Genomic DNA, 26173 nt, shown 5'->3' with positions numbered 1-26173 from the left:
CACCACAAAAAGCTATTATAAATATTTTGTACGTATGGCTCTTTTTCCCATTTGTTTGACCTCTTCATGATATAGACTTGCTAATGGTATTTCTCAGTCAAAGTGTAGGCATGGTTTTAGAATCCTTTGGTTATAGTTCAAAATTGTTCTCCAGAATGGTTAGCACAGTTAACAAATATACCTATAACACATCACTGTCCATATTTCTCTTTTCTTTTCTTTTTGATTTTTTATTTTTAGTTTACAACACTCATTTCCACGTGGTTTTGAGTTCTAAATTTCATCCCGTCCCTTCCATTCCCCTTATCCCCCAAGATGCCTTGGAATACAATATATTTTCTACATATGCATTCACATTAAAGTTATTATAAAATAGTCAAGTTGTAAATAAGAATTATGATCAATGGAATGAATCATGAAAAAGAAGAAACAAAACCAAAAAAAGAAGAGAAAAAAAAAGAGAGAAAGAGCAAATAGTTTCCCTCAATCTGCATTCCGACTCGGTAGTTCTTTCTCTGGATGTAGATAGCTCTCTCCATCATGAATCTTTTCGAGCTGTCTTTGAACCTTATATTGCTGATAAGAGCCAAATCTACCAAAGTTAGTAATCACAGAATCAATGTCTGTGGTTGTACACAAGGTTCTTCTGGTTCTCCACCCCTCTTTCAGCATCAGATCATGTAGGCCTTTCCAGGTTATTATGAAGTCCATATCTCCTCCATTTCTTGTATCACAATAGTATTCCATTACATTCATATATCACAACATGTTTAGCCATTCCCCAATTGATGGACAGCACTTTGATTTCCATTTCTTGGATACCACAAAAATAGGTGCTATAAATATTTTTGTACATATGGGTCCCTTCCCCACTTGTGTGATCTCTTTGGGATACAGCCCTAGAAGTGGTATTGCTGGGTCAAAGGGTATGAACATTTTTATAGCCCTTTGACAATAGTTTCAAATTGCTCTCCAGAATGGCTGGATCAGTTCACAATTCCACCAACAATGTAACAATGTTCCAATTTTCCTGCATACTCTCCAGCATTTATCATTTTCCTGTTTTTCAATATTAGCCAATCTGACAGGAGAGATGTGGTACTTAAGAGTTGTTTTGATTTGCATTTCTCTAATCAATAGTGATTGAGAGTATTTTTTCATATAACTATAGACATCTTTAATTTCTTCCTCTGAAAACTGCCTGTTCATATCCTTTGACCTTTTCTCAATTGGGGAATGATTTGTGTTCCTATAAATTTGGCTCTGTTCTCCATATATTGTAGATATGAGGCCTTTATCAGAGACACTGGTTGTAAAGATTTTCTCCCAAATTTCTGCTTCATTCTTAATCTTTGTTGCATTGTCTTAGTTTATACAAAAACTGTTCAATTTAACATAAACAAAATTATCCATTTTGCATTGTATTATGTTGTCTGGCATTTTTTCGGTCATGAATTCTTCCCTTTCCCATAAAGCTGTTCCTTCCTCTCTGGGATTGCTATAGTATCAGCCTTTATTCCTAAATCATGAACCCATTTTGACTTTATTTTGGTATACAGTACACATATTGGTCTTTGCCCGGTTCCTGCCACACAATTTTCCAATTTTTCCAGCAGCTTTGGGGAAATTCTGAATTCTTAGCCCAGAAGCTGTATTCTTTGGGTTTATCAAAAAGTAGATTGCTATAGTCTTTGGTGACTACGTCTTGTGTACCTAACCTTTTCCAGTGATCCACCACACTGTTTCTTAGCCAGTAAAAAGTAGTTTTAATGACTGCTGCTTTATAATACATTTAATATATGGTATGACTAGGCTACCTTCCCTAGCATTTCTTTTCATTAATTCCCTTGATATTCTGGATCTTTTGTTCTTCCAGATGAATCTTGTTATTATTTTATCCAGCTCTGTAAAATAATTTTTGGTAGTTGATTGGTAAGACACTGCATAAATAAATTAATTCAGGTAAAATTTTCATTTTTATTAAATTAGCTTGGCCTAGCCATGAACAACTGATGTTTTTTCCACTTATTTAGATCTGATTTTATTTGATTGAGAATTGTTTTGTAATTATGTTCATGTAGGTCCTGGTATGCCTTGACAGATAAACTCCCAAATATTTTAGAGTGTCTACAGTAACTTTAAATGGAATTTCTCTTTCTATCTCTTGCTTTTGGGCTTTACTAATAATGTATAGGAATGCTGAGGATTTATATGGGTGTATTTTATATCCTGCAACTTTGCTAAAGTTGTTTATTATTTCAAGTAGTTTTTTTTTTACTTGATTCTCTAAGATTTTTTAAATAAATCATCATATCATCTGCAAAAAGTGATAATTTAATTTTTTCTTTGCCTATTCTAATTCTTTCAATTTCCTTTTCTTCTCTTATTGCTAAAGCTAGCATTTCTAGTACCAAATTGAATAATAGGGGTGATAATGGACATCCTTCCTTCACTCCTGATCTTATTGGGAACGTATCTAGCTTATCCCCATTACATATAATGCTTGCTGATGGTTTTATCTAGATGCTATTTATAATTTGAAGGAAGACTCCATTTATTCCTATGCTTGCTAGTGTTCTAACAGGAATGGGTGTTGCATTTTGTCAAAAGCTTTTTCTGCATCTATTCAGATTATCATATCTTTTCTGTTAGTTTTGTTTTTGATATGACCAATTATGATGAGAGTTTTCCTAATATTGAACCAGCCTTGCATTCCTGGAATAAAAATTACCTGGTCAAAGTGTATTATTCCTGTGCTAAGTTGCTGCTATCTTTTTGCTAATATTTTATTTAAAATTTTTGTATCAATATTCATTAGGAAAATTGGTCTATAATTTTCTTTCTCTGTTTTGATTCTTTCTGGTTTGGGTAATAGTACCATATTTGTGACATAAAAAGAATATGGTAGGACTCCTTCTTCACCTGTTTTCCCAAATAGTCTATAAAGTATGGGAATTATTTTTTCTTTAACTGTTTGATAGAATTCACATGTAAAACCATCTGGCCCCAGAGATTTTTTCCTAGAGAGTTCCTAGATGGCTTTCTCAATTTCTTTTTCTGAGATGGGGTTATTTAGGTATTTTATTTCCTCTTCTGTTAACCTGGGCAATTTTTGTGTTCACAAATATTCATCCATTTCCCTTAGGGTGTCACATTTATGGGCATACAATTGGGCAGAATAATTCCTAATTAGTGTTTTAATTTCTTCTTCATTGGAAGTGTATTTGCCCTTTTCATTTTTGATACTGGTAATTTGGTTTACTTCTTTCTTTATTTCAATCAAATTAACCAAAGTTTTAGCAATTTTTGTTTTTTTTTTCATAAAACTAGCTTAGTTTTATTTATTGGTTCAATAATTTTCTTGATTTCAATTTTATTAATTTTGTCTTTGATTTTCTGGATTTCTACTATGGCATTTAATTGGGGATTTTCAATTTGTTCTTTTTTTTTAGAGAAGAAGTTAGTAAAGTTGTTTATTATTGCTGTTATGGAAAATAATCTTTCTCTTATTTTCAACAGAATTCAGAAAGGGTTATTTCTGGGACAAGTAGATATTCTTCTTTTTATGATTTTTATTATTTAATATTTTTAGTTTTAAACAATGATTTCCATGAGATTTTGAGTTACAAATTTTCTCCCCATTTTTACCCTCCCCCCACCCCAAGATGGCATATATTCTGATTGCTACTTTCCCTAGTCTGCCATCCCTCTTCTCACCCCACTCCCTCCCATCCCCTTTCCCCTTACTTTCTTGTAGGGCAAGTTAGATTTCTATACCCCTTTGGCTGTATATCGTTTTTTCCCAGTATCATGTAAAAACAACTTTTTTTAAAGTTTTTGAGCTTTTGTTTTTAAAACATTGAGTTCCAAATTCTCTCCCTTCTTCCCTCCTCGTCCACCCTCTTTGAGAAGGCAAGCAATGCAAAACACTTCCATGATAGTCATGTTGTGAAAGAAAAACTATTTCTCTCCATCGTATCCTGGCCTCCTTTATTCAATTTTCTCCCTCGACCCTTTCCCTTTTCAAAAGTGTTTGCTTTTAATTACCTCCTCCCCTGATATGCCCTTGCTTCTATCATCCACCCTCTCTTAACCTCTCCCCCTTTATTTTCCTGTAGGGTAAGATATGAAATTGACTGTGTATGTTATTCACTCCTTAAGTCAACTTCAATGAGAGCAAGATTCACTCATTCCCTTTCACCCGCTCCCTCTTCCCTTCCAATGGAACTGCTTTTTCTTGCCAATTTTATGTGAGGTAATTTACCCCATTCTATCTCTCCCTTTCTCCTTCTCCCAATATATTCCTCTCTCACCCCTTAATTTAATGTTTTTTTTATTTAGATGTCATCCCTTCAAATTGAACTCACTCTGTGCCCTCTCTCATATATAATGATATATATATATATATATATATATATATATATATATATATATATATATATATATATATATATATTCCCTTCAACTACCCTAATACTGAGAAAGGTTTAATTACTTACACATCATCTTTCCATGTAGGAATGTAATCAAAACAATTGAACTTTAGTAGGTCCCTTATGATTTTTCTTTCCTGTTTACCTTTTCATGCTTCTCTTGACTCTTGTATTTGAAAGTCAAATTTTGTATTCAGTTGTGGCCTTTTCATCGAGAAAGCTTGAAATTCCTCAATTTCCTTGAAAGTCAATATTTTGCCCTGGAGTATTATTCTCAGTTTGACTGTGTAAGTGATTCTTGGTTTTAATCCAACTCCTTTGACCTCAGGAATATCATGTTACAAACCCTTCAAACCCTTAATGTGGAAGCTGCTAGATATTTTGTTATGCTGATTGTGTTTCCACAATACTCAAATTGTTTCTTTCTGGCTGCTTGCAGTATTTTCTCCTTGACCTGATAACTCTGGAATTTGGCTACAACATTCCTAGGAGTTGTCTTTTCGGGACCTTTTTGAGGAGGTGATCTGTGGATTCTTTCAGTTTGAACTTTACCCTCTGGTTCTACAATATCAAGGCAGTTTTCCTTGACAATTTCTTGAATAAAATGTCTAGGCTCTTTTTTTTGATCATAGCTTTCAGGTAGATGAATTGTTTTTAAATTATCTCTCCTGGATCTATTCTCTATGTCAGTAGGTTTTCCAATGAGATATTTCACATTGCCTTCTGTTTTTTCATTCTTTTTTTTCTGTTTTATAATTTTTTGATTTCTCATAAAGTTACTATCTTCCGCTTTCCCCATTCTAATTTTTAAGGCAATATTTTCTTCAGTGGTCTTTTGGACCTCCTTTTCCATTTGACTAATTCTGCCTTTTAAGGCATTCTTCTTCTCGTTGGCTTTTTGGAGCTCTTTTGCCATTTCGGTTAGTCTGTTTTTAAGGTGTTATTTTCTTAAGTATTTTTGGCTCACTTTTAGCAAGTTGTTGACTTGCATGATTTCCTTGCATCACTCTGATTTGTCTTCCCAAATTTTCCTCTACTTCTCTTACTTGATTTTCCAAATCCTTTGTGAGCTCTTTTATGGCCTGAAAAATTTATATTTTTCTTGGAGTCTTTTGATGTAGGCTCCTTGACTTTGTTTACTTCTTTTGGCTGTATGTTTTGATCTTCTTTGTCACGAAAAAAAGATTCTGTATTCTGAGTCTGAGTCTGAGGTGCCTGCTGCTCATGTTCCCAGCTAACTACTTGACCCTTGAACTATTGGTCAGGTTATGACTGCCTTTAGAATGGAGTATGCTTTTTCCCAATCTTCAGGGGCCTTGCACTGGTGTTTTCAGAGCTACTTCTTAATCACCACAAATTCTGCCAGACAGAGGGAGGTTGAGATCCCCCCACTAGTACAGTTTTGCTGTCTATTTCTTTCTGTAACTCCCTTAACTCCTCCTCTAAGAATTTGAATGCTATACCACTTGGTGCATAAATGTTAAATAATGATATTGCTTCATTATTTAAGGTGTGTTTGAGCAGGATATAGTCTTTCCTTATCTCTTTTAATTAGATCTATGTTCGATTTTGCTTTGTCTGAGATTAGGATTGATACCCTGCTTTTTTTTACTTTAGCTGAAACACAATATATTCTACTCCAGCCTTTTACCTTTACCCTGTGTGTATCTTCCATTTCAAATGTGTTTCTTACGAACAATATATTGTAGAATTATGGTTTTTAATCCATTCTACTATCTGCCTCCCTTTCATGGGAGAGTTCAGCCTATTCACATTCACAGTTATGATTAGTATCTGTACCTTTTTCTACATCCTATTCCCCCCCGGCCTTTTATGCTTTTCTTTCTCCCTTCTCCCTTCCATTCCCCAAAATAGTTTTGCTTTTCACAACCACTTGACTCAGTTTACCCTCCGTATTGACACCCCTCCCTTATTTTACCTTTTTCCCTTTGCTACTTCTTCCCTCCTTTCTGACCACCTTCCTTTTCTTTCCCCTTTCCCCTCCTACTGCCTGTAGGGCACGTTTGATTTCTATACTTATGAGAGTATGTTATTCTCTTCTTGAACCAAATACTGTTAGAATGAAGCTCAAATAATGCTTTCTCCCTTCCTTCTTTCCCTCTACTATAATATGTTTTTGTGCCTCTTCATATGATGTAATTTACCCTCTTCTGCTACCTCCTTACCTCTTCTCCCAGAACCAACTCTTTACATCTCTTAATTTTGTTTTTTATCATTATATCAGTTGTTTTATACTGACACCCACACTCTATGTGTATGCCTTTCAGTTGTCATAATAACTGTGCTATTCTCAAGATTCACACACACACACACAAACAAACAAACATATATAAACAATATAATCCTTTATAAGGATGTAAACAATTTACCTTTATTGATTTTCCCCTGTTTACCTTTTTATGTATCTCTTGAGTTTTGTATTTGAAGATCATATTTTCCATTGAACTCTGGCCTTTTCATCAGGAAGGTCTGGAATTCCTTTATTTCATTGAATGTCCATCTCCTTGCCTAAAAATTAATGCTCAGTTTTGTTGGGTAGTTGATCCTTGGTTGTAGTCCAAGCTCCTTTGGCTTTCAGAATGTCATGTTCTAGTTTCTCCTGTCTTTTAATGTAGATGTTGCAAGATCCTGTGTGATACTGACCATAGTTCTGTGATATTTGAATGGGGTGATTGGTGGATTCTTTTGATGACTATTTTACCCTGGTTCTAAGACCTCGAGACAGCTATCCTTAATGATTTCTTGAAAGATATCATCCTGGCTCTTCTTTTTTCATCATGGCTTTCTGGTAGACTGACAATTTTTAATCTGTCTCTCCTGGATCTATTTTCTAGGTCAGTTGTTTTTCCAATCAGATATTTCACATTTTTTTCCTATTTTTCTCATTCTTTATATTTTGTTTGATTGATTCTTCATGCCTTGTAGAGTCATTAGCTTCCACTTGTTCAATTTTAATTTTTAATGAATTGTTGTCTTCACTTTGCTTCTGAGCCTCCTTTTTCACTTGGTTAATTTCACTTTTCATGGGGTCATTCTCACTTATTAGATTCTGAATCTCCATAGCGATTTCTCCAATTTTACTTTTTAAAGATTTGTTGTCATCATTGATATTTTTCCATTTTTTTTATTTTACCTCTCTAATTTGGTTTTTAAAATCCTCCTTGAGCTCTTCAAGGAATGCTTTTTGGGCTTGAAAGCAGTTCACTCTCCCTTTTGAGGTTTCATATGTGGGTATAATGTCAATTCTGTCCTCTTCCCAATTGGTATTTTGATCTTCCCTGATTCCATAAAAAGAATCAATGGTCCTCAGTTTTCTTAAGTGTTTCTTCATGTTGGTTAACTTTTTCCTGGCTTTAAAGTGGATTTCTGCTTCTGGGTCTCAGGGAGCTCTGTCCCTGGCTTTTTGTTCTGGGCATTGTGGGCCAATTACTGGGTTTGTGTGCTATGGCCTCTGGTTTCATGAGGTGTGGGGGAGGGGTGGTCTGGCTGCTGGAAGTCTCCTCTTCCCCTAGTGCTGTGCTAGAGCATTGGTGGTCTCAGCTCTTGTCTGTGATGGTGTCTCCCACTTCCCTGCCTATGTGAAGGCACCTCTCTGGTCTTGGTGTTGACCTTTGTTGGCTACACTCCCCCTGGGGCTCTGGAACTCCTGCTGTTTGCCTACCAAAGCCCCATTTCTGGCTCCTCCATTTCAGGGTTTCTCCAGAGGGAGTATTACCTGGGTGAGAAAGGGAGGCATTAGAGACATTTTACCTTGTCATTATGGCTCCCAGAAGTTCAAAATGATGAGTTTCAAACCTTTAGACTGTAGGCTGCAAGCCTCAGGAGTACTTGTTCTTGCAGCCACAGGTACTGTGTTACTACCTCAAGTAGCTCCAACAGAGTCTACTGTCCATATTTTTCCAGAGCTGCTTAAGCACTTGTTATTTTCCTTTTCTGTGATGTTAGCCAATTTAGTATGTGTGAGATGGTACTTCAGAGTTCTTTTAATTTACATTTCTCTACTTATTATTGATTCAAAAGCATTTTTCACATGACTATTGATAGCTTTAGTTTCTTCTGAAATCTTGTGTCATCATATACTTTTATCATTTATCAGTTCTGGAATGGCTATGCTTTTGAACCCAAATCATTCTGATTTTCACTGATTGGCCTATAGTGGCTCCCAACCCAAGCCTCAGTTTGCTCAGAGTAACTATAAATTGCAATTCTTTTCTGTTGCAGCCAGAAATTCTGAGGGCTTTCCCCTCTCAGAATGATTGTTTCGTGCAGGCAAACCAGGCCATTTTTTGCTTCATTTACCCTTTAATTACTGAATGGGCACTGCCTCAGACAAACTGAGACATGCGTATTGTTAATGTATTGTTAATGGAATGGGGATACCTTTTCCGCCCATTAATTGGTCTATGTGTCCTGCTTGAGTCACATGGAAGCCTGAGTCACATAAGCACATGGTGGGAGGAGCTTGCCAAAAGGGTGGAACAGGAAGGGGTGATGCAGGAAGTTGGAGTGAGTCAGAGCTGAGAGAGAGAGACACACACACACAGAGCAGCTAGTGTGAGTGAGTGATTTTGATTGAGGGAGGTTGTTTGTGGGAAAGCCTGATGGAGGGAAGGCTTGGGTATGGCAGTGCCCCATGCATTGATAATATGTATAGACTTCTTGGTTACTGCGATGGATTTATTTATTGCTATGATGTATTTGGCTTTCTGGTGTTGGAATAATGTTTTGGTTTTGGCTTCCATGAAGAGACTCTATTATATTTTGTGACTCAGAAATACAACAGCGTATTCATAACAGTCACTGTGAACATCACATTGGCACTAAAACCTGCGAAAAGATCTTAGCTTAAAAAAGCCAGTCTCCCACTGCGTCTGGGGGCCATCATCAGTTGTCTTAACCTTTGTCTTGCCACTGGACTCTGATGACTCTGGAGGGGACAGTGAGGATGATGACTTGGCAAAGGGCAAAGCACTGGCTTATTAAAATGCAATTCACTTGCAAGTCCTGATAATGACAGGAGAAGAAAAGACAAACAACAATCTATGGGATGCCTCTTATTTTCATAGATTTGAGCAATTAACAACACATTTGAGAAATGAGACCTTTTTCAGAGAAACTTGCTGTAATTACCCCCACCCTCAGTTTTTTGGTTTCTTCCCAATTTGGGCTATATATTTTTTTTACAAAATCTCTAATTTCATTTAATCAAGATTATCCATGTTATCTCCTGTAGTGCTCTCTATCTTGTGTTTGGTCATAAACTTTTTTTTTACTTAGCAATCATTTTGAACAGGTATTTTCTTTTTCCATGTTCCCCTAATTTTCTTATAATCTCACCCTCTATGACTAAATCATGTCAGCCTTTTGATGTTATTTAGGAATATGGTCTGAGATGGTGGTTTATATCTAGCTTTTGCCAAACTTCTTTCCAATTTTCCAGGTAGATTTTATAAAATAGTAAGTTGTTCCAAGGGCAGCTAGATATTATATTGGATAAAGTGTTGGACCTGGAGTCAGGCAGATCCATTTTCCTGAGTTCAAATCTGTCCTCAGGTATTTCTTCATACATAAGATGACTTAGAGAAGAGAATGGCAAAATCCTCTAGTTTCTTTGCCAAGAAAACCCAAAATGGGGTCTTGAAGAGTTGGATGTGACTGAACAACAAGAAAGAGTTAGATCTTTTGTTTATGAATAGTAGATTATTGAGGTCATTTATTGCTTGTATACTGACTCTGCGCAAATGATCCAGCACTCTTTTTCTTATTTCTTACCAGATTATTTTGATGATTACTGTTTCATAGTTAGTTTGAATCTGGTACTAGTACTACCTAGGTTCACTTTTTTTCATCAATTCCCTTCAGTATTGTTGACCTTTTGACTTTTTAGATGAATATGATTATTTTTTATCTCTATAAAATTTCTTTGTTGATTGTTATGATACTGAGGAGGTAAATTAATTTAGGTAGAATTGTCATTTTTATTATATTAGCTCAGTCTACCCAAAAGCATTTAAAATTTCTCCAATTGTTAAACTAATTGTGTTCATATAGTTTCTGGTATTTGTCTTGACAAGTAGACTCCCAACTATTTTTTACTCTCTCCAGTTATTTTGAATGGAATTTCTCTTTCTATCTTTTCCTGCTGTCTTTTTAAAAATAATATAAAGAAGTGTTAATGATTTTTATGGCTTTATCTTATATCCTGTAACCCGGCTAAAAAGTTTTTAATAGTTAAATTTTTTGTCAGTTTCATAATACACAAAACATACTAGAATAATAAATGCCTACAATTTATGAATGAGTAAATAAATACATAAACAAACATATTAATAACATGTATATGTTATTAATGATTATAATGCATGGTTAAATTGTTTGAGATTTATCCCCTCTAAGACCATTCTGTTGTCAATGACACCAGTGATTTCCCTTTACCTATTCTTTTAATAGTTTAAAGTTGAATTATAGTGAAACTTACTTATTAATCTCTTTTTATTCACCTGGGGAAGGGTGAAGAGAGTGAAAAAAAATCAAGACATCTCCTAAGTATGAAATTTCAGTAGCAGGGCATCTGAAATTTTATAGATCAAAATTCCAGAAATTTCTTTGTTCATTTCATTTATCCCCTTTTTTAAGACTTAGTGGGCTTTACATTTCCTTCAAGATTGTCACTTTCCCAATGTTAGCTAGACGAACAAATACAGGCTCTGGTCTCACAGGTATCTTATTTTGTTGTGATAAGAAATATTTCTGTGTTTTGTCAAGTGTGGCAGAGTTATTACTATCAAATTGCCAGATGCATTGCTTAAAGTTGCCAGATGTGCTAATGCTTGGTGCAATTACTCATTATAACTTCATGTTGTATTGCTCTTTACTATTTTTTAGTATTCTCTTCGGCACAATGAAAGGGGGTTTCCTCTACCTCCAAATGAAATTTTACATAGAGTTTTATATATTCCTTTAACAAAAGGTAACAGATGGAGATTTGAGGGAAATAGCTTATCTACTATTGCTATAAAATGCACTGATTTTGCTCCACGAACAGCAACAACAACAAAAATAAGAGTAACACATTTATGTTAAGATTTGCAGTTTACAAAGTACCTTCATCATGGCAATTTGTGAGTTTGACAGTTCAAGAAATATTATCCCCCTCATTTGAAGATGAGAAAACAGAAACTTGGAGAGTTTCAGTAAGATATCTTAGTAACAAAAAGAGCTAAGCTAAGGATTTGTGCTAGAAAATCTTTTCTGTTTCTGTTAACCTGTTATACTTTAATGAAATATAAATAAATGAATTTTGATTTTTAAATTATATTTGCTTGGGGTGTGTGATATAAAATTAATCATCAAAAATATATGCTGAGAAAAAGATGACAGTTGGTCACATGTTGATATCAATAAACAATAGAGGGAGAGCCCAAATGCTGCCCCAGTACTCACAGAATCTTAAAGGACTTAGATAAGGCCTTCATTTTACTGAGGATCCAATGTTCTATGAAGTATTTATAAGAGAAAAATGATATAAATTGCCCAGGACATGGGATAGTTGGATACTGGAGAATGGTGCAGCCATATTGATAAGTCCATGAATTTATCCCCATATTAAAATGTATATATCTTATTTCTCTGATGGGGTGGAGACTCAACCTTGTTTATTAATACAGTGTTGGTTGTTATTCAGTCCTTTAAGTTATGTTTGACTCTTCATGACCCCATTTGGGGTTTTCTTGGTAAAAATACTGGTTTGGTTTGCCATTTCCCTCTACAACTCATTTTACAAGTGAGGAACTGAGGCAAACAGGATTGTTACCTGCCCAGGGAGAGATAGCTATTACGTGTCTACAACTGAATTTGAATTCAGAAAGAGGAGTCTTCCTGATTCCACGTTCAGCACTCTGTCCACTGCACCACTTAGCATAGTATAGTAAGGACTTAATAAATGTTACTTGAATTAATTAAATTATAATTTTGGGGAAGTGATCTTTATTAACTTAGGTTACATTTGCTTAGAGGGAATGATAAAGTTTTTAAATTTTCCCTTTCTGCTCATTTTTCCCCCATAAAGTTTTGGCTCCATCTTAAAAGGAGCAGAATAATCAGAAGTATGTGAATATGCAAATTCAGTCAAGAAAATATACTAAGAAACAAATATGGTTATACCGCTTTAAATTTATAATGCACATTTGATTGTTTTGATTAGTTTTGTTTTCTTTATATTTTATAGTATCTCACAAATATCCTATTTCATTGTTTGTGCATGTGCATGTGTGAGTGTGTGTGTGTGTGTGTGTGTGCACATCAGGAGAACAACATGAAATTCAAGGTGGCAATCTATTCCAAACCCTCATTTCCCAGATCAGTAAACTGAGATCCAGAGATGTGAAGTCACACAGATAGTAAGTGTGAGAGTTGGGATTTGAAGTAACTTTCTCAGAAACTTAAAACAGTGTATGTTCTATTGTAGCACAAAACAGTATGATTTAGTCAACTATAGAGATAACTTAGTCCACATTGTCTTTGGAATCAAAGGAACTGAGCTTAAGTTCTACCTCACACTCTTACTCTTTGTGTGATCTTGGACAAGTAACAAAATCTCTGAGTTTACATTTCCTCATCTATAAAATGATGGAGTTAAACCACATGACTTCTAAAGTTCCCTTCTGGCTTCCTGTGGATGATCCAATAGAAAGTACAGGGGGACATGTGCTTACCTATTACATTGACTACTGTCGGGGAAGATGCTCTCTGGAGAACACAGAAAGAGCTCCCATCAGTGGTGAGAGTCTTTAAATTCCCTTATTTGAAGATGTCATAGTATTACTTATTCCATGTCTGTCGAGGCCTCTTCATTAAATCCATACACATTTGAAACATCCACTATGAAATAAATAAAATCTATGAAGAAAGCATATTTCCCAGAATACAATATGCAGTAAGATGAGGTCTCTTACCACATCAGTATCTTTAATAAGGTCATGTAGCTTGATACTGAGAGGCTCAGAATTGTATAGGAGGAAAATATTGTATTTAGATTTAAATTATGAACCTGTTGAGTGTTTTCTATAATGGTAAATTTATCACTGCCGCATAATTATTTAATATAAACATTCTCCTGGTGGTTATATATGAATTTTAAGGAACACCAGAAACTTGAAAGAATCAGAATTGTAGGCAATCCAAAAAGCATTTGAAAAAGGAACAATTCATGTGAATAGATTATAGTACTGTCCATATATAAGTTGCTGAAAATATATATGCAAAATACAAAGTATTTTAGGGGATTGAGGAGGACTAGAAGCTTATAGGTTTTGAGAAAAGCATTTGTAGGAAGTGGCACATGAGCTAAATCTTGAGAAAACCTTTGGATTTCAGAAAGCAGAAGGGAAGAGATAAAATATTCCACGCAAGGGAAATTTGTTTTGTGCAAAATCATAAAGATAAAAGAATGTTTTGTACAGTGCATGGCAAATGGGCAATTAATACCAAAATAATGTGTAATAAAATTGTAACTATGGGCTGGAGTCAGATTGCAATAGGCTTTACATTTTCAGAGGATTTTGCAGGATCATAGGGAGTCATTGGAGCTTTTTCATCTGGGAAGTGAGTTGGTCAGACCTGTGCTTTATGACTTGCATAGAGGATGTATTGTTGAGGTAAGGTGACACATAAAAGGAGGAAATAGGAAACAGGAGCAGAGGATAAACATAAGGACATAGTAGAAATATTCAGTAAATGACAAGACAACTGGATGATTTTGCCCTTTTTCAAAATGGAGGTTACAGGAGAAACACACCAATTAGAGGAGGCTGGAGGAGGCAAAGTCTGGAGAGCAAAGCATGGCTGGTCTGGGCCCTTCTTTAATATGGAGATTCTGGAATGAACTCACCAGTGTGGATAAATGAGCCACATGGGTAAAGGGAAAAGACAGATAAGGCATGGTAGTGAATTTGGGATGCCTGTAGGGTCGTCTAATTAAAAATGACTATGAAAATAGGGACAGGGAATTTAGCTAGCTAGATAGACAGACAGACATACAGTAGGGGTGTGTGTGCATGTGTGTGTGTGTGTGTGTGTGTGTGTGTGTGTGTTTGTGATGGAGTGGTGGTGGGAGAGGTATTGGGCTAATGAACGAAGTACTAGGTATTCTATTTTGTTTGCTTATCATCCTCATGTTAGGGGTCTAACTCTTTTCCTGCTTCTCCATTGGGCATTCCTTGCATACCAGTCACTGCCTTTTGCTCTCTCCAGAACATGAGTTGGTCTTCTTTTCAAGTCAGTGGTGGGAGTGAGAGAACAGAAATAACAAATTCCCAAGGGTGCTACTTTAGGAATACCAGTTTCCAGAATGCTTACAAATTCCACAACCTGCCCTCTCCCCCTGCCTCCACATACACACATTGCCTGACAGAAAATGCTAGGCTTGTTTTGTATCTACAGTCTGGATCCACATTGTCCTCTGCTTTAGAGAATATATAACAATATAAACCAATAGCACCTTTCTTTTGTACATCGCTGTGTCTCCATTCTGATAGGAAAGTTCCCATTAGGAATAAGATCAATCTCCTATCCTGTGCACCTCAGCACCCTTTGCCTCTCCCTTCGTTGCCATTCCACAATGAAACACAGAGGTTAACTACAGCTTTATCTTAATCCTGGCTTTTAAAGACTAGATGAACAAAATGTATATGAATTCTAAAGAAGCATATCAGCTTTGGAACAAATGTATGTTCTACCAAGGAAGAAGAGGGCAAAGAAGAAATGGAATCATGATTTTGCATCTAAGCAGACATTCTTCTTGGCCCTTGAGCCTGCAGAGCATACAACCTCATTGCTGCAGTTTAAATACCACTTTGAGAGACAGTTGGCTGCAATGCTACCCACAACAACAACTCTGTATCAATGAGCCAGCTACTAGTGGGTGATGCCGCCACACATGGCATGGGAGCATAGGAAGCCTTTGCGATCTAATGCCTACTTCTGACCATTTTTCTCATTTTTAGCTCTCATTGCTCTTGTATGGTTTCTCATCATCCTTTTCCCTTTGGAATGAGTAGGGAGGGGAGGATTATTGGCTGAAATCTAAATTATCATGGGTTGCATAGCAGATCATTGACAAAGTTCCTGACTATCAGTGGGTAATAGCTTACAATTACCTCCTACACATGAAAGTCATTTGCATAGTGATGATAACTAATCCCAAGGTAGGTAATGTGTTCACAGAGAGGGAAGAGGTCCAGGATATGGAGGACAATGATTTTAAGGAGACTAGAATAATAAGATGAATGGCAAGAAAACAAGAGAGAGTAGTATAATAAGAAAAAAAAAGATGCAGGGAGTGTCCATGAAGAGAGAGTATGATCAAAACATGTCAAGAAGGATGGAGACTGAGAAGAGGCCATTTCATTTTACAATTAAATGAACATTAATAATTGAGGAGGAGTGATGGAGTCAAAAACTAGATTGAAAGGAGAAAAGGAGAGAGAAAAGAGAATGTGAAAGCAACCGATATAGATATTTTTTCCTCATAAATTTGGCTGTGAAAAGGAAAGAAGGTATAGGATGATACTTTAAAGGGATAGGAAGAACAAATTATGAGTAGTATTAAGGGTTTTGACATATGGAGTAGTTTAAAAGAGGCTACTCATGTTTAATATCCTCTATTTTCTTAGTAAATATCATAAATATCCTCTGCAGAGAGGTGAAAGGGAGAAGATGTGGAATGCTTCAGAAGTAGAATTGATTTGAGACAGTCACTAGGGTCAAAAGAATAGAGAGTCGATTATGAAATACTAATAATAAGATCATATATACATACATTATATATATATATATATAATAGTAATTAAGGTGGGACTTTTGCTGTTGAACTTTGATGAGGCTGGCTTTTGTTTGAATTGGGCAGATAAAGTGGGATGTTTTTGTATTTCTCAGCACTGAGACAGTTGGGAGTCATTGATTTGTATCTGATGTGATGCTGGGGGTGGGAAATTTTTCCATGTCCAGCCTGGGTGAGGTTGGGGCCCTCAGGGCCCTGAACAAGATATATGAGCTCAGAGGTTGGCATTCTCTCTCGGGGGGTTGAGCCACAGCAGGAGCTGCACCTGTCTCTGGGCTAGCCACTGTAATGAGCTCCCCAGCTGAACACTCAGATGTTGATAACTATGAATTGTATTTGGTCTGTAATTCAGGGTGCTGGTTCCCCCCCCGCCCTGAACTAAGTAAATTATATTTGTATACTGGATTAAAGTAAGATTGTTACCCCCTTAACATTGCTTTCCTTAGTAAAGCAGATCAAAAGGACCTGGGCTTGAGCATTCTGTGAGCTGGTTGTATTTGGTTTCACACCTGCACAGCAGCCAGTAGCTGGATTGTTGAAACAATATATAATTGTTTAAGTTTGCAAAACACTTTATGTACATACTCTCTTTTGATCCTCATAACAATCCTGTGAAGTATATGTTATTATTATACCATTTTGTAATGAGAAAACAGAGACTGAAAAATGTCAAGTCATTTGCCCAGGGTCACATAGTTAATAATTTTCTGAAGCAGGATGTGAACTCTGGTGTTCCTGAATCCAAGTCCAATTTTCTATCCACTGTACCACCTAGCAGACTGGAATACTAAAAAAATAATAATTATTATCATTTCTGGTTCTATTCACAAACAAAATGTTCCCTCTGGAAAATATTCCCTAAAAAAAAAAACTACACACCAGATACAAAATAATTAGCACTATATTCTCAGCATGAGCAAGATAAAATAAGATTCTGTTGAATGAATAGCTCTATGGTAGGCATTATTCTAAGGCTGGTGCCCTCTGAGTTCAGTCTCGATGTGGGGATGAAAATTCACTAAATATTTAAAAAGAGAGGAGGATTACTTTGTGCCCACATGACAAAATAGGTGACAGGCATACAGTGACACTTAGCTTAGCTCCTCCTCATGTCCAGAAATTGCAACTGATAAGATTTTTGTGACCCATCCAGTCTGAGGGGTCCTGAGCAGACATGGCTTGGACTTTTTATTAACCCTAGATCCAGAAGCTACATCGGAGAAGTCAGCCAATCAGGTTGCATGGAGCTGGAGAAGTTATACCAAGGAAGCTGCTGAAGGTGGGGTTGATGGAAGTTATGTTGGAGGAAGAAACTGTGTTAGGGAAGTTGAGGCTGAACAAAGTTGTGTGGTGATTGAGTGAGAAAGAATCTTTGTAAGGGAAGGCAAAGCCTTTAGGGAGAGGAAAACTCTCATTCTATCACAAACTGAGAACCTTAAGACTTAAAGGACTCACTCAGGACTTGTTTCCTACCACCAGCCTTCATATACCCAGCAATGAGTAAGAGTTTCATGTTTGCAGGCTTGTGGGGGCCCAACCTCAACTTTTGGAGCCCTGGAGCTGTAATGACTTTGCTGAAACATCCTCTCCCGACATTGAAAATAAAGAAGGATGAGAGAAGCTCTACAAAGCCAATGCAACAGAGATTAGGGACAAAGCCAAAAATCGGGAGAAATTCTTTACAACCAATGTCTCAGATAAAGGCCTCATATCTAAAATATACAGGGAACTGAGCCAAATTGCTAGGAAGAAAAATATTCCTTAATTGAGAAATGGTCAAAGGATATGAACAGGCAGTTTTCAGAGGAAGAAAGTAAAGATATCTATAGGCATATGAAAAAAGTGCTCTAAATCACTATTGATTAGAGAAATGCAAATCAAAACAACTCTTAGGTACCACATATCTCCTGTTAGTTTGATTAACATGACAAAACAGGAAAATGATAAATGCTGGAGATGATGTGGAAAAATTGGAACATTAATACATTTTTGGTGAAGCTTTGAACAGATCCAGCCTTTTTGGAGAGCAATTTGGAACTATGCCCAAAGGGCTATAAAAATGTGGATACCCTTTGACCCAGCAATACCACTCCTAGGGCTATATGCCAAAGAGATCACGCAAGTGGGAAAGGGACCTGTATGTGTAAAAATATTTATAGCTGCTCGTTTTGTGATGGCAAAGAATTGGAAATCAAGGAGATGCCCATCAATTTGGGAATGGCTGAACAAGTTGGGTATATGAACGTAATGTAATACTATTGTGTTATACGAAATGGGGATGATACAGACTTCATAATAACCCTGAAAGACTTACATGATCTGATGCTGAGTGAGGGGAACAGAACCAGGAGAACATTATATACAACCACAGACACATTGATTCTGTAATGACTAACTTTGATAGACTTGACTCTCCTCAGCAATACAAGGCTCAAAGAAAGCTCCAAAGGAATCATGATGAAAAAAGCTAGCTACATCCAGAGAAAGAACTGTGGAGTCTGAATATAGATTGAAGCAAACTTTTTGCTCTCTTTTTTTCCTCTTTTTTGGTTTTGTTTTTTCTCTCTTTTGATTCATTCCATTGGTCATAATTCTTCTTTGCAACTTGACTATTGTGTAAATAAGTTTAATGTAAAGGGTTATGTAGAATATATATATAGGACTGCATGCTGTCTTGATGTGGGGGAGAGGGGACAGGAGGGAAGGGAAGAAAACTTGAAACTCAAGATCATGCAAAACTAAGTGTTGTAAGCTAAAAAATCTAATTAAATAAAATAAAGATACCTTGAAAAAAAAGAATGAAATTAGATAAAGGAAAGAGATCAGTATACAGAAGCATTGGGAGTCATACATAAGACATCAAGAAGGGGGGAAGATATAAAAGTCATGGAAAAATATTGGACCTTATTAAAATCCTAAAGTGACCAAAAGAATATAAAAAAATACTTTCCTATTTGCCTGCTTTCCTCTCTGTTGTATACATATGCTTATTTGTGTGTATAACAATAATGTACTCTCTGGACCTGTATGTGTATGTTATGTTATATTTAACATTCTATTCTATTTTATAGGCTCTTTTACAGCAAAGAATCTCTCATGCATAAATTAATTAGGATCCTTTTGAAAGTGTAATAGAAATAAGCTTTCTCAATGATTTTCCAATAATAAACAGGTTTAGCTTAAGACAAGGAAATGTATGCTCACCAAATACGCTTCACACATGATTGAGAAATTCATCGAGGGTGGATTCTGAGTTGATGATGAGATCTGCCCAGTATTCTTCCTTGTGTATGACATTGTATTGATTGCATAGACCCCCAAGACATTGGAGAGCTTCTTGGAGGACATCTTGAATCATTGACAGGAGTTCGTCATGTTCATCCATGCAACAAAGATGAAGTAAATGAACAATATTATTCAGATTTTAGCATGCATTTGGATGGATATACTATGGAGCTTATCCAAAAGCATATGTATCTATGACAGATAGTACAGCTGGGCAGTGAGCTAGGCCAAGATGTGTACAGACAGAGAAGAGCAATCTGGATTACTTTGGGGAAATTTTAAAGCTGTTTTACTGACCCTAAATTAATGATTGAGAGAGTAAAAGTCCATTTATTCAATATTAACATTTTACCAGGATTGTTATATATGACAGTGAGACATCTTTAGTTCAAAAGAAGGCAATGGAAAGGGACATAGTCACTGTAAGTAGGCATATAACCAACATCCATGCAACATATATCCAATAGGGTCATGGACTCATTCAAAACTCCTAGCTCCAAATTCATGATAGGTCTAGGTTCTTCAAGAGCTATACTGTGAAACAGCATGGCATAGGAAAGTGGGTATTGTAAATGGAGCTGGATTCAAATCCTTCTACTTACTTTCACTAACTTTTTAAATCAAGACATTTAGCCTATTTTGGGTCTCAGTTTTTTCATATGTAAAATTATGTTGGACTAGATATTCTCTAAGATCCTTTTCTAGTTCTAAATCTATGATTATATACCATGATGTGTTGGGAACTACAAATCTCAGTATTCCAATTTAGACTTTCAAACTCCTTTTTCTGCCCATGGTGAAATCAGTCCAGACATGTCAACACTATTTTGCACAGGTGAGAAGTGGTGTAAATGACACCAACAGTGACATGCATGGTCAGAAAAGTGGATGGAGGAGCAATGGAATGAAAATAAGGAATGAAAAATATACATTCTATGTACATACTCGTAACCCCTTAAAATATAAGAATCAGAAAAAGGCATCCAAAGTATTATGGGGGTGTGCTATAGGGGATTTATAGAAAGGGATTCATATGGATTTGCCAGGACAATCTCACAGAACTGGTAAAGGGAGTAACAACACTGATGAGATTCTTTATTTATATATGTATCAAAGTATATTCTTCTTGAGAACTCTGTCCTTGGAAACTACTTTGAAATTACTCAAGGAAGTAGTCCAATTCTCCCTCAGCATCACCATATATGTATGGCTTTTGGAGATTCTCATATTAGGTACACAACTTTTTTATTGCTTCCCTTTTGTATTTCAATATAAACAACTATACCAAGAAGAATCTATTACATTCAGACTTTATAATGATTTTTAATGATTTAAGTAACATAATTTTAATGATGTGTAATGAATAAGCTTTGAGTGAGTGATTTCAAAAATAGTGAACACAATTTAACCTCTGGATCATATCATTCATTGAAAAGTAGTCATGCTCATATTATTATCGTGTTTAAGAAAAGAACTGAATCTATCCAGCATGGTTTCAAATTTGATATCCTCACAAAAATAATTCTGGTAAAGTTCTCTTTAAAGCTTAATTAAAAATGAATTATTCTATCTCTCAGTCAATTACTATAACTTAGTATCCATAAATAGGCATAATGGATCAAATTACATTTTCTCATCCGTGGGCTTCACTGTTAGTTGGTGAATCCCTGAAATGTGTATTTACCCAAGGGATCTAAAATGGCAGTCATTAAACCAAAGGGCTTTTTATGCAGCTAAATGGGAAGTGAATTTGTCCTTCCCTGGGATCTTTCTTTTGCATAGAAATTACTCACTAAACTTCAGTCTTTGTTGTTTGAGCTATTATTCATTATCTTAAAAAAAACTTTCCATATTTCATTTTTCTTCTGGCTTTGGATTCTTTAACTTTTAAAAATATTCACTGTAGAAACAATATTCAGTTTAAGAGGTAAAACTCTTTTGCATTCCATTTAAATATGTGGGTAAAAAGGAGTGGACAGAACCAGTACTGGAGTAGTGGTTGTAGTATTTGCTGTTGCTCTTTGCCTGGTAAATTTCCAGGTTTCTTTGTGACCAGTTCCATTTGCAATTAAGTATGGTAAACTATATTGATTAATAATAACCTATATTGATATACTTTAAACAACCTACATTGATACACTTTAAATTTTGCAAAGTGCCTGCACACATTGACTCATTTGATCCTTATAACCCTATGAATTTGGTACTATAAGTATAAAGAGGACCAACTATTTGGTAGCATAGCCTAATACATAATGTCCACACAAGGTTTATTTTTCCAATCTCCCTGAAAAAGTTCTCTGGTGTCTTCAATGTATATTATGCCATATTAGATGGTCTGTGTGTGTGCCAAACCCTTCTCCCTTGCTCACCCACTGAAGCGGTAAGGCAATAAACACAACATCAACAATAATCATGAATGTGCCTATATAGGTTTGTATTGTGAAGTATGAGATATTCTCTCTAAAGGAGGTAAAAGATGTATAATATTTATTCAGATACTGGGAAATCATATCCCATAACCCAATGTTCAGCTCCTGCAGCCAGTCAGCTCACTTTATCATATCAGCAAGGAACTTAAAACACCATATGTAACAGTAATTAAGGTGGGACTTTTTGCTGTGGACCTTTAATGATTGTGGCCTTTGTTTGAATGGGGCAGATAAAGTGGGATGTTTTTATATTTCTCAGCACTGAGACAATTAGGAGTCATCGATTTGTATCTGATGTGATATTGGGTGCAGGGAACTTTTCCACAAGCAGCCTGGGTGAGGTTGGGGCCCTCGAGGCCCTGAACAGGATATATAAGCACAGAGGTTAGCTTTCTCCCTCAGAGCTCTGAGGCACAGAAATAGTGGTGCATTACTCTGGGCCAGCCATTGTAATGAGCTCCCCAGCTGAACATTCAGATGTTGATAACTGTGAATTATATTTGGTCTCTGATTTAGGGTGCTGTTTTTTTCCCTGAACTAAATAAAAGATATTTGTATGCTGGATTAAAGTAAGATCAAAAGGACCTGGGCTTGCAGCATTCTGTGAGTTGATTGTTGTCAGCTTTATACCCTCACAGCAGCTGCTAGCCGGATTGCTGAAATACCATATCACAGCCTGGAAAATCACCATCCTACAACCTCTCTGACCCCCTACTGGGGTTTGCCCCAAAACTCACAGTACAGCTAAGTCAGCCTGTTCAGTTCTAACTATCGTGAGGGCAGCCATTAGTAGCCACCAGCAGCCATAGCATCTTTCTTTCTCTCTCTCTCTCCCTCTCTCTCTCTCTCTCTGCATTTTCTGGGATATAACTTCCTTTTTCCTGTCAAGAAAGCTCCTCCTACCATGTAACTTAGACTTCCTGTGACATAAGCAGGTCACATGGCCTATTAATGAGTGGGAAAGATCTTCAAATCTAATTGCTACTACACCCACATAATTATACAGGTGGTAATGTTCCTGTTTTCCAGGAAAGGAAATTGTAAACTCAGAGATCTTAAGTGAATTAGGATGAGAGGATATAGAATTGGAAGAGATATAAAAGGCACCTAAGCTAATTCCCTCATTTTACAGTTGAGGAACCTCAGAACCAGCAGGTAAAGTTACTTTCCTAAGGTCCACAGGTACTACAAATTGAGTAGCTATATTCACCTAATCTAAGAATTTCCACTGATAAATAAGAATTTCCATTGATAAATAATGAGAAATAGACAATCAAAATACAGCTGTCCTATGGTACAAAGGAAATTTCACAAGAGGAGAAACTGAAAGGGGAGTGGAGAGAGTCCTTCATATTCTAGAGGTTAAGTCCACTGAGATTTCGTATGGATAAAAGTTCAAGCTAAGTTAATTACTATGGGCAGAATTTGAAGATGTGGATAGTCCTTTGCTAGAATCCTTCTCTAAATGAAATGGAATGGAAAAGCATCAATTAATCATATGATAGACAAAGAACTGTGCCCTTGGTATTGTGGTGCTCCTATGTTATGTTTCTGATTGGTCTACTCCTTCCTGGGTATGTTACAGGGTCTTCAATCTATTAGGGTATAGTAGCTAGAATCTGCCCCCAATGAGGACATGCTGACACTTTTTTATGCATAACCATCATACCCAATCAGAAAATCTGGGCGGTGTCCTCAGGCTGAGTAGTTCTGTATTTTTTTCTGACCTTTCAATCTAGAGTAAATGTCAAAGTTTTATAACTACCTTTTGTGCAGTTAACTACTTGATGTACCACAAGATTTCTTTTTCTGTCTGTCTCTGTCTCTGTCTCTGTCTTTGTCTCTCTCTCTCTCTCTCTCTCTCTCTCTCTCTCTCTCTCTCTCACTTTCTCTCTGTCTTTCATTTGGCTTCCTGGACAAAACATACTACAGAGAGTCAAGGCCATTGTTCTCCATCCACCCTACCTAGATCATTTTATTTGTTATACATATCTTTGCCATCTTTTGTTGTTGCTCAGTCATTCAGTAGTGTCAGACTCTTTGTGATCCCATGGATCATACTGTTAATGGGGTTTTCCTGGCAAAGTTATCAGAGTGGTTAGGCAGTTCTTTCTCCAATGCATTTAGGCAAACAGAAGTGCCATACCCAGGGTCACATAGAGAGTGTCTGATGCCAGATTTGAACTCAGGTTTTCCTGACTCTAGGCCCAGTGCTCTATCCAGAGCCATCTTGCTATCCTGATATCTTTGCAACAGTAAAGCCTAACCATTTTGTGCTTTATTTTCACTGATGAAAACTCTAAGTGTTCCTACACAAGAAAATAGGAAGAAAAAACAAGGAGAGAGGATAGTGAAAGCCAATGAATATTGTCACTCCTAAGGGATCTTGTGTACATGAGATGTGAGCATGAAATAGTGACAAAGCAGATTTGGGACCAAAAGACCTAAGTTCACAGCCTGGATCTTCTTTGTATTCTTTGGCAAAATGTTAATCTCTTTGCATGGCAGCTTCCTATCTCTAAAATGGGGAAAATAACACTTGCAATACCTACTTTACCAGGTTGTTATAAGGATCAATGACTAATCAATAAATATGTAAGCCAAATGTATAGAGTATCTACTGACACTGTGAAATTCCTTGTATGAGCATGTGGATATGTTGTCTCTGGATTGGCCTGCTAACTCCGGCTTTCTCTAAGATTAGCACATCTAGGATCATCACCAAGCCCAACTCCATTCAAACTCTCTCATGCTATAACGAGTAATTGTGTTGTGGGAGAATACAATTCCCCTATTCACTTCAGCATTTGATCCTTGCCTAGTGTAATTTCATTAATACAAATCAGCCCCTTACATTGATGATAATTTTAGCTTTGAAACATAAAAGTCTACCTATCAATTAGGCCAATGAAATGACATCACAACTAATCATATATAAAAACAAATGCAAGAATCATAAATATATCACAAAACATTTGAAGTGTACTCTCTTCCATCAATGCCTTCAGTATCTGTGGGAGAATGGTCATATATTTCTAAAAGACCTGGCAAAGAAGCATGTGAGAGAAAACCATAGTCTCAGGTTAACTCGCTACCATGGAAGAATCACTTGGATGTCCTTGGTCCATTCAGAAATAACTAGTTACTTCTCTAGTAACTGTTCCCTTTCTATTTCTTTCCCCTCTCTGGTTGGAAAATTGGTCTTCTCTTTTCAAACTTATGAAGCATCTACTAGTTCCTTCCACTTACAATATCCTTTCAAGCATTGTTCAATAAGTGTTACACTCATAATTTAGCTAGCAGCTCCCTTAAGCCAGATAACTAAAAAATTCATTAAGTTGTTTTTTTCTAGATCATATGGACCAATCCAGATACCTAATCACTCACTGGGATACTATATAATCCAATTAGGTCTCAGTATCTCTTCCTAAACAGCAAAACAGCCAAATCTCTTGGTCACAGATAACCTCTGACTCCTTCCTGTTGTCTATGATGACACTGAAATTGCTGCTGAAGCAGGTCACCATGTATATCCTAAAGGATCTATACCTTCCATTCAAGACTCCCACTCCCCTTGCTGTCCTTGAAGAATAAGGACCACTCCCTGAGATCTGTAGAATTAAAGAGGGAAATGCCTTGACCCAAGCCAGGATGGCAAGTCGTGAACACATGGCTGCCTAAGCAAGTCTGGGTTCTATGGGGCCAACTTCTGCTTGTACCTGTTTTTCCTTTGGTAATGCTTTGGTGTATTCTCAAAAAAAATTGCATCTTACCCTTATGGAATACCTGAGGTAAAGGGTAACAGCACTTCTGCGAAAGACAAACAGAGATAAACAGTGAGACAGGGAGAGAGAAACAGAGAGATAGACAAGGAGAGACAGAGACAGAAAGAGAGAGAGAGAAAGAGAGAAAGAGAGAGAGAGAGAGAGAGAGAGAGAGAGAGAGAGAGAGAGAGAAAGGAATTCTGTTCAATTGACATTGACCAGTCTGTAACCAGTAGTGGAAATGAAATGTAAATGCAACTAATGAACAGTCTCGTTGCAAATGTCATTGAAGCTTCAATATTACCTTATCAATTGATTGTAATTATTCTATGATTCTTTATTGCTCAGTGATCCCTTTCTTATGTGGAAGTAAAAGCTTTTTTTCCATACCTGATTCAT

The sequence above is a fragment of the Trichosurus vulpecula genome, chromosome 1 (genome assembly GCF_011100635.1).
Source record: "Trichosurus vulpecula isolate mTriVul1 chromosome 1, mTriVul1.pri, whole genome shotgun sequence".
In the NCBI taxonomy this organism is placed as follows: Eukaryota; Metazoa; Chordata; class Mammalia; order Diprotodontia; family Phalangeridae; genus Trichosurus; species Trichosurus vulpecula.
This window is presented reverse-complemented; position numbering follows the sequence as displayed.